Below are 10,000 nucleotides of genomic sequence, written 5' to 3' on the forward strand. Positions count from 1 at the left end.
CTTGTCCTGTTCCTCCCCCATCCACCCCTGTTTTGTCAATTTAGTACACAAAGTAATGCAGTTCAATTAACACGTAATTAAGGGTCTAATGACCAGTATTAAATGTATCGCTGGGTCCTAATTAAAAAACGGCAGGCTCATAGATCATTTTAATTGACACCCACCTTGTGCCACCTCATGTCGCCACTGTCTCGGAAGTATTCCCTGAGCAATCTGAAAGCTGGCGCTGTGGCGGGCTGGCAGCCGTTCCACCGGTGCCCTGGGTAGACTCTGAGTTCCCTCTCGTCAGGATGGAGCACGTTATATTATCTACCTGTTCATGCTCTGGTAATTTATTCATTTAAAAGTGTTAATCTACACCGCCCCCACACCCCCCCCATCCTCCCTCCTCCCCACACCACAGCTTGCTGCACACAGTCTGCTGATGTGTGGATCCCTATGCTCGTCCCCCCCTTCCCTTATCTGCAGGTAAAGCCACATCTATAGGTTCCCTCAGCTATCGTGTATATCAACTGTATTCAGTATTCTGAATGACAAGGGGACAGCGGACCTTGAGATGAAGGGAGGGAGAGAGAGTGTGTGTGAGAGAGGTATAACGCAAGGCAAACAATGGCAGCTGTAAGAAAATTGAATAGATTAGGAGGGAAAAAGTCAGAGGAGGAAAAAGTGAAAGTAAGGGAGAGAGAGAGAGTGTCATTGTTTTCTTATCTCTGGGCGCCTTTTCATTTTTATGCTGTAAATTGGCTCATTAGCCCGTTTAAATGTTTGAACATGGCGGCGTGGGAGCGCAGGGGAGGGGAGGAAGAGAGACAACTTTCATTACGCACAGCCTAGAGTGAGGGCATGCGCTCCCGCCGCGCAACGGGCTTCGTTAGCCGCCGTTTACTCAGCGAACGTTTCCCACATGGTAATTAGCCAAGCCTCCTACAGTCCGCCTAATACACACACACACACGCGCGCACTCACACATACATACATATATACACACACAGAAACACACACACATACTCACACACACATCAAAACAACCTGTCACCCCGCCCACTCCCTTTCTTTCCCTGGGCTATTGCTGAGAGACTGCCTCTGCTTACCATGTGCCTCACAGACTACTCAACTACAGCACTGTGAGCTCTCTCTCTCTCAATCTCTCTTTCTCTCTCTCTATCTGTCTCTCCGTCTCTCTCTCTCTCTCTGTCCAGACTGGCAGTTCAGGAGTGACACAGGGCGCCCTCCTGAAATAGCTGTGATCACAAATGAATTTTGGAGAGTGTGCGTGTGAAGAGCTGATAAAGTGTGCAGGAAATGAGATCTGGCCATAAGTGTCTGGGCAGTCTGACGCTAAGCCTGTGTGATCTGTAAGGGTGAACCTCAGGTTTAATGATGTTAAACTGCAGCTGAATGACTGCTTAGTATGGGTGGAGAGCAACGGTCACTGCTTTATCCACCATAGAGATTTGAGAGAATGTGAAAGGGGGTGATAGAGACTGGCACTGTGCTCTCATATTCGCAGATCTCGCAGTAGGAGAGCTACTTTTTCAACTCAGCCATTCAAAATCATTCATCAGTGTTAAACCTAAAGGCCGAATCACTCCACTCATCTTCGTTTAGCATGCATGCTTGATTATCAGTTAATCAGATGGACACAGTTGCATACTAAGAGTTAACAGACACACCATAGCAAGCTTGTGAGAAGGTGAATTCTCCCCCTCCTCACCGGGGCAAAAGGAGATGGTGCCCTTTAAGACTCTTGGACTCCTCCCCCCATAATGGTTGGGTCCTGGCTCACCTGATCCAAATGTTGGATACAATTAAGCCCAAGTGGCTGTGCCCTATTTAAAGGGTGCCTCATGTGTAGAGAAGGGGAGACTGTTTGTAAGAGGCATGAGAGCACGGACAAAGAGGTATCGAGATAAAAATACTTCCCTGATGTGAGGTGAAGGTGTTTTTGTGTCTAGTTGTGTGGACACGGTGTCTCTGTGCTTTGTCTTTGTGTCTTGTATATTGTGCCTGTTTTTGTGTGCTTGTTTTGTTTGGTTTGGTTGGTACGGTTAGTTATGTACTTAGCTTCGGGCTGAGTGCCTGGGCCTAGTTTGGGCCTGGCTTGGGCCTGGAGAGGGTGCCGGTATTTGGGCCTAATCGGCCAAGCAGGTGCCTAGGGTGCCAGGTTACTTCGGTTCCGGGTGAGTACGGCCGGTATCTGTTATCGGTTTGATTTACATGTGTTTATGTTGTGTGCACTGTGTTGGGGTTGACAGTCCCCCTGTAAATAAATATATATATTTTTTTTTATATCAAACGACCATCTCCTGCACTGTATTTCCCCTACACCACCAATTCCAGTCGCCACATCCCTAAAACAACGTGGGGTGACCGTCCGGTCCTTCACAAAGCTACTGTAGTTATTGTACTGTACAGATTCAGGAAAACCTGCGACTAAAATTATTTTGTACTTTTTGAAATACACAATGGCATTACAATGGCAAGTGTCTTCCCTGTTTTTTTTTTACTTTCATCCTTCATTGTAATTTGGATCTGTGAGGCCAGCCTGTGTGCTGTGTGAGTGCAGTGGGGGAAGGGAAGGGGTGCAGCCAGGTCCAAACCCCTGGAGAGTGTGGAGGCCCCTCTGGAGGGGAGACCTGAGGACTACTGTTAGCTCCTCTTCCCTCCCAGAGCTCCTCTTCCTCACTCTCCCCCCCTCCGCAGAGGATCCCAAACCAGACCCAGCCCAGTAAACATCTCTTCTTGTGTAGCATTCACTCTCCTTTTTCTCTCTGCTTCCCTTGCTCTCTCTTTCCTCTCTTCACTTCTATTTTCCTCTTCTCTCTTCTTCGCTAATCCTTTTTTTCTGTCTGCACACTTTTCTCCCTCTCTTGCCGTTGTTAGTTCATTCTCTCTATGTCCCTTCCTTTAGTTTTTCCTCTCTTTTGCTTTCTCTTTCACTCTCACTGCTCTCACTCTCTCAGGCTCTAAGTGTGATCCATTTGCTCTATTTGTGCTTTAGTTTAAAAGCTGTTTTAAGGTTGTCTAACTTTTTAATGTTGTCTAACTTTGTGTCTGGAAGACTGTGCCACTGACTCTGTGGATTATTCGCCTTTGCGAAGACGTGTGGTGAGGAGAGCCTCTGCTGGAGCCACAATCCAAGTTGACTCGGGAGTTGACATCAAGTCACATCTATTCAGTTCTCTGTTCATCTGTTTGGGAACATCCCTCAAGAACTGAAAAAGGAAATGGAAGGGAAAATGTGGAAGGAGAGGCAGCATTCGGAACCGCCTACGGCGGAGATTCAATCGGCCACCCCCCCTTCCATCTATTGTTCTTACTAACCTAACTAACCTCATCGAGCGACAAAGTGGACGCGATACGCACATGCACAAGGTTTTGCAACAAATTTCGTGAGGCCTCTTTGTTATGCTTCACGGAAAGCTGGCTAGAATCTACACGCCTCCCAGCTGCAAAGTGTCACAGGCATCAGGAACCATAGCTGACTGTGTTCATGGGTTACAACTCAGTTACACCAATGCACCGGCAATAGTGCTCTGCGACCTGAACCAGTGTCAGTTGGAGACTGCTACCTAGGTTCGAAACAGTATGTGAAGGAGCAGACCAACAAGAACAATACTCTGGACAAGTATTTTGTAAATGTGAAAGATGTGTCCAAGTGTAGGTCCACCCATACTTAATTCTGATCATAATGTTGTGCATATGTGTGTAAGACCAAACTGAAGAGAAGTAAACCAGAGGAGAAAGTCAGAAGGACATGGACAACTGAAAGTCTTTTTTGATTGGACAAATTGGGGTTACTAGATGAAATGACTGCAGTTATAAATTTCTGAATTACATTCATTTCTGTGTACAACCTGTTGTCCCCTCAAAGCATTTTACAATCTCTCCAAATAATAAATCAGATATGAAGGAAATTAAAAAGTTACACATAAATCAAAATATGGGAAAGTGGCTTTCAAAAGCAAAGATTCTGGAGGACTTAAACAGACAGAAAAAGAGATGGAAATTAGATTGAGGGAAGTAAAACCGGCACATAGACAGCATCTCTTTAAACATACTCTTTAAAGCCAGTAACCCCAAAAGGGTGGGGGATACCATGACAACTATGACTGGGATGTCTTCTCCAACTAGACCTATTGTGACAGACATTGAAGTTGGTTTTGCCAATGATTTAAACACTTTCTTTTCCAGATTTAAGACAACAATTATTGTGTTTTCTTAAGTGAAATACTTAAAACTTATAAATCTGCTACTTCAGACAGAATCGAAGATGTCAGGGTGATATTTCAGTGTACAAATACCATGAAAGCTGCTGGGTCAGACGAACCCAGTGCTTTTCTTTTGATGAGCTGTGAAACAGAACCTGCTCTGGCGTGGCAACCAATCTTCCAGGCATCTGTAGACACACATTCCTCTGTTATGGAAAACTTTGCACATAAAACCATTAGACAAATTCCCATGTCCAAAAGACCATAAGGATTTTAGACCAATAGCCCCTACATCGGTGAGTATGAAATCTATAGAAAGAATTTTGCTCCAATATTTTGTTAAATAAAATAAAATAAAATAAAATAAACTCACCAGTTTGCTTATAATTAGGGTTGTGGTACAGAAGACACTGTTGCCACTCCGGTTCATGTTATTTCTAAGCATTTAAACACACCCAAGAGCAAGAGCTCACTTTCTAGACTTTTCGTCAGCTTTTGATCTCATACAAGCAGACGTTTGGCTATCTAACATGGTCTGGAGGTAATTGAATCCCTATTTAATTAACTGGTCTGCCTCTTCAGTTCAGATGTGCTTTTCACTATTTATAGCGATGATTGCCGTACAGATACACCAAATCAATACATTCTAAACTATTCTGATGATACAGTTGTAGTATCCCTGTTAAGCAACTCAGGCACGCCAGAGCTGCACCAACATGGTGTGAACAAAGTGGTCAAGGGGAGTGGTAATAATACTCTTGAGATGAACGCAAAGAAAACAGAGGAAATTATATCTGGTTCACCATCAGACTCTCATAGAGTTCCTACTGTTATCTACACTGGAAAATCAAGAAGGTATTTTTATATAAATGTAATGCATATTACACCCATTGTATGTAATGTAATGCTGTTTGTCCACTACTTTGAAGTCAAAACTGTTCCACCACATAGAGAGTCTGCTCATTGTAGGCCAACCCCCTGAGAAGCTCTATGACTCAGCCCATAATAGTCACATATTAAGGCTGTCCAACAACATTGTCACGGATCCCAATCATGCACTGAATAGTGAATACGAATTGTTACCATCAAACCAATAATACAGGGTTCCGAGATTTAACAGGGATAGACTGAAGTGCACCCCTTCACCCCCCTTTTGTGCACCCGTCAATCCTACAACTAAATAAGGAGCCTAATCCCAGATCAAATGTACGCTGAAGGGACTATTGTATTTTGTGATCGTAATGTTAGGTTAAATGTATGTACTTTTGTATTTTGTTCTAATTTTGTATTGTATATGCTGCCAGAAAGAAAATCTGACTTGTCTGACAATAAAGTATCATCATCATCATCATCATCATCATCATCATCATCATCATCATCATCATCATCATCATCATCATCATCATCATCATCATCATCATCATCATCATCATCATCTTCTTCTTCTTCTTCTTCTTCTTCTTCTTCTTCTTCTTCTTCTTCTTCTTCTTCTTCTTCTTCTTCTTCTTCTTCTTCTTCTTCTTCTTCTTCTTCTTCTTCTTCTTCTTCATCACCATCATCATGATGTGCCTTCCCTTTGTTCTTCCTCTCTTTCATTCTCTCTTCTTGTTTCTCCTTCTCTCCACATTTTTGCATTCCTCCTCTGTCTTATTCTCCATTTCTGCCTGGCTGCCTCCTAAGAGCCTTCCCCAGACTAGTCTCTTTGTGTCTGTCTGTGTTCTCTTGTTGTCTCTCTTTCCTCAGAAAACCACCATGTCCTTGGAAGACCAGCTGCTGCTAACTGGATCCCAAGTCACATCATTACAGGGTTCCTCGTCTGCCTCACCTTGACCTGGTTTCTGGTAGGCAAAGGGTCCTGTGTGTGTGTGTGTGTGTGTGTGGGTGTGTGTGCTTGTGTGTGTGTGTGAGTGTGTGTGTGTGTGAGTGTGTGTGTGTTTAAGTGTGTGTGTGTTTAAGTGTGTGTGTGTGTGTGCCGGTGTGTTTGAGTGTGTGGGTGTGTGTGTGTGAGAGAGAAAGAGACAGAGAGTTAAAGAGAAATTGATTTAAATGAGTGTGCATATATGTTGAGCACCTATTTAGTATGTATGCTGTATAAATAGTATGATATATATTTATACGGATTACTCTTTCTCTCTCTCTCTCTGTGTGTGTGTGTATGTGTGTTTATGAATGAATGTGAAAATGAGTGTGTGTATGTGCACGTGGGTGTGTTTATGCATTTCTGCATCTGTCCATGCAAGTCTGAGTGTGCCTGTGCATAATCCAGCTCAAGGTTTCACTTCAGTTTCCCCCGCCTTTAAAACGGCGCCAATAACCTCTTGAACCCTAGGGTGACACCCAGCCCTCCATGCTAATTTTTGGATGTTAACCCCTTAAACACAACCTTTTGATTGAGTGGTGGGGGTGGGGGGTTGGAGGGAGGAGATGAGAGGCCCTGTTATTTGATTAGAAATTCCCCTTAGCGTTTTCAGCAGTGGCTTGTCTCCCATCTTGACATTAATATGCTGGGACATGGCCAGGCTCTGTGGCACTATCAACTTCAGCACCAGGAGCTGTCCACGGGGCTGCCCGGGATCGTTATGCTCTCTCAAGCTTGTCCTCGGGCCAATGAGAAAGCCCCGGCTTTGTCTGCTGACTAGACCACTTACCTCACTGATCACAGACCGATACTGCAGCCTGGAGAGGGGCTGTTTTGTCCACCTGGTGGTTTGTTGCCCCCCCCCCCATCCCCACACCCACCCCCACACTGCCACAACCAACCAAATCCAGAGGCACACACGCAAACACACAAACACACAGATATTGGTCTACAGAGATAGAGCTCGACGGCTCTAAAACTTCACAGGTCTGCACGTATTTCCAGCGGTGCAGTGATTCAAAGGTGCTTCCACTTGACCTCACCAAAGGATGGAGCGCTCCTGATAAATTGCCTTCTCTGCTCCTTGGTCATGGTATTTAAACTGAAAATGGCCACTGTCACTGTGGCCACACCTGTCAAAATCACACAAGAGCCAACTAGAGCCAACTAAAGTCAACTAAAGCAATGAAATGTGAAACTCATTTTTGTGTTCTGACCCTCACTATGAACAAAGGACATACTGTAAATTCCTGAGCACCCTGTATGTATTGTGTATAATAATGGAGAGAGATTTAAGTGTTAATCTGAGTCCCTCTCTTTCTTTCTTTCTCTCTCTCTCTCTCTCTCTCTCTCTCTCTCTCTGTATGTGATGGAGAGAGGTCATGTTTGAACACATAGTTAACTTCAATACTTCAATGCACTGAAGCTTCTTACATCCATGGGTGTAAAAATAAATCTACAGCCTCAATGAGTAACAGAGATGCACTGCAATGACAACGAGACATATAGACAAGAAACCAGCAAGTGTGTGTGTGTGTGTGTGTGTGTGTGTGTGTGTGTGTGTGTGTGTGTGTGTGTGTGTGTGTGTGTGTGTGTGTGTGTGTGTGTGTGTGTGTGTGTGTGTGTGTGTGTGTGTGTGAGAGTGAGTGAGTGTGTGAGAGTGTGCACGCGCATGTGAAGGCCTTGACAGCGGGCGAGCTGGACAGGGGCATCCTCATGTTGTCAAACACAACCAAGCCCTGCTGGAGGTCTGCAGGTGGCTTGTTTCCTGCATCAGTGTCAGAGAAGAGTGGAGCCGAGAGAAGCCGAGACGAGTGTGGGGCCATTTTGGATCTTGACTGAGGGAAGGGGAGAGAGCTGGTGGCAGGAGAGACGTGGGGAATGGCTCACGCTGCACCTCACTGGGGCTGATTGCTATGGAAACTGACAGGATGAGGTCTGCGCTGCTTCAGCTGTGCCTGTTTTCTCATGCAGGTCTTCCTGGGAGAAGCATCAATATTCTGTAGAGTGAGGTTCACACCACCGCCAGACCTGCAGAGGTCGGGGCATCGACCCCTGCTTGGAGAATCAACCAATAGTGGGAAACAACAAAGGTGCAAAACTGCCTATTTGATTAGTTTCACGTTGTCCTCTCCAAGTCTCTTTTGTCCCTCTCATTTACACCAGGTCTTTGCCACTCTCTCAATATGTGTGTGTGTGTGTGTGTGTGTGTGTGTGTGTTTATTGATTTGTTTGAGAGTTGGAGCTCATTTAATTCATATTAGAGAAATGAATGCCACTGAATCCCATGATGTCTTTATAAATAGCCCATGTTAGTAGTGTACCATTTAGCATTAAAACTCTTGGACCTGCCTAAAAGATAGGAAAAAGACAGGAGAATGTGATTTTGTTTCTTTGTCCCTTTATTTCTGGTAAATGTCTGCTTTCATTTAAAAAATAATATATTTATTTTCATTAGGCTGAAAAGGGACTATCTGTGAAACACAGGTTGTTTTCAGAAGCCCGCAGTATACGTGAGTGGTGTGCGCTATCGCCTCGGATCTGCAGTGAAATCCGTCTCTGTTCAGCAGTAGGACCCGGAGGAAAACGCCGGTCCGCCGCAGGAGAAGGTGCGCTGAGCGATTTGTATGCCTTACCGTGCGCTGTCCGCATTATTGTATAGATAACGGTTCAGGATTCCCATCTGCGAGGGGATTAGAGCTTTTTCTCTTTCTACTACGGACTCAAATCGCGGACACTACGATTTGCTAAAACACCTGCGCGAAGCTAAGCAATTCCCCACTATCCTATTACAATTAAGATTAATATTTGGCATTCAAGTGCTCAGGTATCGCTACCAGCAGGCGGGACAGTTGTAACGACTCAACAAGCATGGATAGGAGACGCAATTGAGTCAAGTGGGATTGAATCAAACAAGCAACCAAGAGGGAATTAAGGTGAGTTTAAAGAGTAATTCTTTATTGAATAATAACTGACTTCCTTGAGTATTTAACTTTCTCGATTTTTCTTTTGGTACTAAAAGCCCAGACACCCCATAACAACTTTTGGGGCATGTGTTCTTATACTTTCATGTACATTTAGTTAATATTTCAGGCACTGATACATACGTAATCAGTTTACGCGACAGTCCAACAACTCTTTTTACGCTTTTACATTTGCTATTGTCTTTATTGGTGTTGTCAGAGAGTGGACTAAACATAAAACCAATAACCCACTCTGGCTGTATCCTTACTGGTAAACATTGAAAGTCAATTCTAATAACTTTCAGGGAGTACAGCATTGACGCAAAATTTTGACATGGGTTAAAAGTTGACCTTTCCTTAAATGAGCATTGGGCTTTTCTGTTGTCGGCGTCGCACGGCGTCGCACTTGCTTTTGGAGAATATTTGTTCTGATTGTATACATCGGTCATTCTTTCAAATATGATTCAACGCAATTAAGAGTCAGAGAGGTCACTCGCAACCATGCGTACGAGGAAGTGCGCGGATGTATAGATGGCTGCGTGGCAGAGAATAAGAGGTGCGCCCCGAGGTGCGCATTTTTGCAATCTACAACCTGTGTCATCTTCGCGAGTACTGTACCTCACATGCATGCACCAGGATTGTTGTCTGGACAAAGTTCTATAATATCTACCGCACATGCTCTGGCTTACAATTACTAGTGAATTTGATTGCCTGATTTCATAAGAACGTCATCCTCTGTCACAATAAAATCCAATGCTAGATCCTTTCGATCATTCATTGATCAACTGAACGGTGTAATCCATAGGCCGTGAGTTACATTCCCCGCAATCGGATCTTGGACTCCCGCGAGGAGGCGACAGGAGCGAACTAATCTCCCCCCAGGGAACTCTCTCGAGACCGCCTGATTGTTTTATTGCTTTTCAGGACGACTCAGTACATCTCCTGGCTGTACATGTCTACCTCAGGTC

At 44.5% G+C, this 10,000-nt stretch overlaps 1 protein-coding gene across 2 annotated transcripts in view; it reads left to right on the forward strand.

The window, feature by feature from the left end:
* The first annotated feature begins 8,646 nt into the window (after positions 1–8,646).
* The window catches only part of LOC105901022 (roundabout homolog 1-like), a 184,035-nt gene continuing 182,681 nt past the window's right edge, over positions 8,647–10,000 (forward strand). For both annotated transcript variants that reach the window (XM_031571825.2, XM_031571826.2), the window contains exon 1: positions 8,647–9,005. The gene's annotated coding sequence lies outside the window, so the exon portion shown is untranslated. The remainder of the gene's footprint in view (positions 9,006–10,000) is intronic.

The sequence above is a fragment of the Clupea harengus genome, chromosome 8 (genome assembly GCF_900700415.2).
Source record: "Clupea harengus chromosome 8, Ch_v2.0.2, whole genome shotgun sequence".
NCBI lineage: Eukaryota > Metazoa > Chordata > Actinopteri > Clupeiformes > Clupeidae > Clupea > Clupea harengus.